Source organism: Mus musculus, chromosome 10 (assembly GCF_000001635.26).
Source record: "Mus musculus strain C57BL/6J chromosome 10, GRCm38.p6 C57BL/6J".
NCBI lineage: Eukaryota > Metazoa > Chordata > Mammalia > Rodentia > Muridae > Mus > Mus musculus.
Window position 1 is genome coordinate 33,848,844 of NC_000076.6, and position 4,199 is coordinate 33,853,042.

General features: G+C 41.3%; 1 protein-coding gene across 1 annotated transcript in view; it reads left to right on the top strand.

Moving 5' to 3' along the window:
- Window positions 1-2,176: 2,176 nt before the first annotated feature.
- Window positions 2,177-4,199, top strand: part of Sult3a1 (sulfotransferase family 3A, member 1) — a 28,456-nt gene continuing 26,433 nt past the window's right edge. Inside the window, exon 1 of the mRNA XM_011243193.1 lies at window positions 2,177-2,229. The gene's annotated coding sequence lies outside the window, so the exon portion shown is untranslated. The remainder of the gene's footprint in view (window positions 2,230-4,199) is intronic.

A 4,199-nucleotide genomic window follows, 5' to 3' on the forward strand; every position in this document is an offset into this window, starting at 1 on the left:
TGATATAGAAGAATGTGAATTGATCCATTCCTATCTCCTTGTACTAAGGTCAAACCTAAGTGGATCAAGGAACTCCATATAAAACCAGAGACACTGAAATTAATAGAGGAGAAAGTGGGGAAAAGCCTCAAAGATATGGGCACAGGGGAAAAAAATTCCTGAATAGAACAGCAATGGCTTGTGCTGTAAAATCAGGAATCAACAAATGGGACCTCATAAAATTGCAAAACTTCTATAAGGCAAAATATGCCATCAATAAGACAAAAAGGCCACCAAAAGATTGGGAAAGGATCTTTACCTATCCTAAATCAGATAGGGGACTAATATCCAATATATATAAAGAACTCAAGATGGTGGACTCCAGAAAATCAAATAACCACATTTAAAAATGGCGTGCAGAGCTAAACAAAGAATTCTCAACTGAGGAATACCAAATGGCTTAGACGCACCTGAAAAAATGTTCAGCATCCTTAATCATCAGGGAGATGCAAATCAAAACAACCCCGAGATTCCACCTCACACCAGTCAGAATGGCTAAGGTCAAAAATTCAGGTGACAGCAGATGCTGGCAAGGATGTGGAGAAAGAGGAAAACTCTTCCATTTTTTGGTGCAATTGTAAGCTTGTACAACCACTCTGGAAATCAGTCTGGCAGTTCCTCAGAAAATTGGACATAGTACTACCAGAGGATCCCCCAATACCTCCTGGGCATATATCCAGAAGATGTTCCAACCAGTAAGAAGGACACATGCTCCACTATGTTCATACCAGCCTTATTTATGATAGCCAGAAGCTGGAAAGAACCAAGATGCCCCTCAACAGAGGAATGGATACAGAAAATATGGTACATTTACACAATGGAGAACCTCTCTGCTATTAAAAAGAATGAATTTATGAAATTCCTAGGTAAATGGATGGACCTGGAGGGCATCATCCTGAGTGAGGTAACCCAATCACAAAAGAGCTCACACAATATGTACTCACTGATAAGTGGATATTAGCCCAGAAACTTAGAATACCCAAGATATAAGATACAATTTGCAAAACACATGAAACTCTAGAGGAACGAAGACAAAAGTGTGGACACTTTGCTCCTTCTTAGAATTGGGAACAAAACACCCATGGAAGGAGTTACAGAGACAAAGTTTGGAGCTGAGACGAAAGGATGGACCATCTAGAGACTGCCATACCTGGGGATCCATCCCATTATCTGCCCCCAAACGCTGACACCATTGCACACACTAAGAAGATGTTCCTGACCCTGATATAGCTGTCTCTTGCAAGACTATGCTGAGGCCTAGCAAACACATAAGTGGAGGCTCACAGTCAGCTATTGGATGGATCACAGGGCCCCCAATGGAGGAGCTAGAGAAAGTACCCAAGGAGCTAAAGGAGTCTGCAACCCTATAGGTGGAACAACAATATGAACTAGCCAGTACCCCCCGGAGCTCGAGTCTCTAGCTGCATATGTATCAGAAGATGGCCTAGTCGGCCATTAATGGAAAGAGAGGCCCATTGGTCTTGCAAACTTTATATGCCTCAGTATAGGGGGACGCCAGGGTCAAGAAGTGGGAGGGGGGTGAGGGGAGTGGGGGGCAGGCCTTGGGGGACTTATGGTGTAGCATTGGAAATGTAAATGAAGAAAATACCTAATTAATAAAAAAAAAGAAAATGAATTCATGAATTCATGAATTCATTTTCTCAGGAAAGTTATAAAACCAAATATCTCTCTATTGCTGCAGGCTGGTTTTGTAATGGAAGAAACAGGCAACAAGAATGTCAGAAGAGGGGCATGGGATAGTGAAGATAAAACCTTGAGAAATTCAGTCACCCTCCCACTCCCAGACAGGTTTAAACAGGATTACATTTTATCCAAGGAAGTCATCAAATTAATTTAGCCGTCACTTCAAATACATCTTAACTTTTTGCTTATAAATTTTTGTAACAGAGTAAATAGGTACCTTGTTTTCCTGCAGCTCTTTGTAGTTCCTCCTTAAATAAAACTCTTTCGAAAGTCTTATAATAATACGATAGATTTTTACAAAAGCCAACTTTTACACAACTTACCTAGGCTGAACTTCTAAAGTCCTTCCAAGTACATTTCTCAACCAAAACAAACTCTGTAGGGGCTATTTGTACCTCAGCAACCCTTCAGTCCTTGCTCTTCTTAACACTGTAGCAGACTTGGTACTGTTTCTGCAACTGATCTGCAACTGCAAGTAGTCAAATGGTAAATGTTTAGCATCTTTCAAGCCTCAGCTTCTTCTCTGCATGGCTTACCTACTCTTTCCTCTTGAATTTTCTGCCTTTCTCTCTTTTTTAAATAAGGTATTTATTTCATTTACATTTCCAATGCTATCCCAAAAGTCCCCCACCCACTCCTCCACCCACCCACTCCCACTTCTTGGCCCTGGTGTTCCCCTATACTGAGGCATATAAAGTTTGCAAGACCAATGAGCCTCTCTTTCCACTGATGGCCGACCAGGCCATCTTCTGATACATATGCAGGTAGAGACACAAGCTCTGGAGGGTACTGGTTAGTTCATATTGTTGTTCCACCTATAGGGTTGCAGACTCCTTTATCTCCTTGGTTACTTTCTCTAGCTCCTCCATTGGGGGCCCTGTGATCCATCCAATAGCTGACTGTGAGCCTTCACTTATGTGTTTGCTAGGCCCTGGCATAGTCTCACAAGAGAGATCTATATCTGGGTCCTTTCAGCAAACTCTTGCTAGTGTATGCAATGGTGTCAGTGTTTAGAAGCTGATTATGGGATGGATTCCCTGATATGGCAGTCTCTAGATGGTCCATCCTTTCATCTCAGCTCCAAACTTTGTCTCTGTAAATCCTTCCATGGGTGTTTTGTTCCCAATTCGAAGAAGGGGCAAAGTGTCCACACTTAGGTCTTTGTTCTTCTTGAGTTTCATGTGTTTTGCAAATTGTATCTTATATCTTGGGTATTCTAAGTTTCTGGGCTAATATCCACTTATCAGTGAGTACATATTGTGTGAGCTCTTTTGTGATTGGGTTACCTAACTCAGGATGATGCCCTCCAGGTCCATCCACTTACCTAGGAATTTCATAAATTCATTCTTTTTAATAGCAGAGTAGTACTCCATTGTGTAAATGTACCATATTTTCTGTATCCATTCCTCTGTTGAGGGGCATCTTGGTTCTTTCCAGCTTCTGGCTGTTATAAATAAGGCTGCTATGAACAGAGTGGAGCATGTGTCCTTCCTACCGGTTGGAACGTCTTCTGAATATATGCCCAGGAGAGGTATTGCGGGATTCTCCGGTAGTACTATGTCCAATTTTCTGAGGAACCGCCAGAATGATTTCCAGAGTGTTTGTACAAGCTTGCAATCCCACCAACAATGGAGGAGTGTTCCTCTTTCTCCACATCCTTGCCAGCATCTGCTGTCACCTGAATTTTTGACCTTAGCCATTCTGACTGGTGTGAGGTGGAATCTCAGGGTTGTTTTGATTTGCATCTCCCTGATGATTAAGGATGCTGAAAATTTTTTCAGGTGCTTCTCAGCCAATCGGTATTCCTCAGTTGAAAATTCTTTGTTTAGCTCTGAGCCCCATTTTTAATGGGGTCCACCTTCTTGAGTTTTTTATATATATTGGATATTAGTCCCCTATCTGATTTAGGATAGGTAAAGATCCTTTCCCAATCTGTTGCTGGCCTTTTTGTCTTATTGATGTTGTCTTTTGCCTTTCAGAAGCTTTGCAATTTTATGAGGTCCCATTTGTCGATTCTTGGTCTTACAGCACAAGCCATTGCTGTTCTATTCAGGAGTTTTTCTCCTGTACCCATATCTTCAAGGCTTTTCCCTACTTTCCACTTGAAAGACAATAAGGAACTACAGACCACCTTACAACACCAACCTCAAAAAAATGTGTATCAACATCTCTTACCTACCTTTTTCCCTTTTGAGAGACAGTTTATGGTAAAAGACAGATACTAGAGTGACCATATGTAATAAGTAACAAATACTGGCAATTTCTTTCAGTGTGTTTTTTAAGGCAGCCTGACCTGACCCTTTGCTCAGCAACCAGATTTCTTGGAAATCACAATGCTTATTTAGTGATAATGTGGGTAACCTGTTGGGAAAATTATGGTGTAAATGTCAAAATATCACTCCAACAATAAGCCAATACTTGTGAGTAGAGCTCAAGTACTCTGCTTCCATTACTCA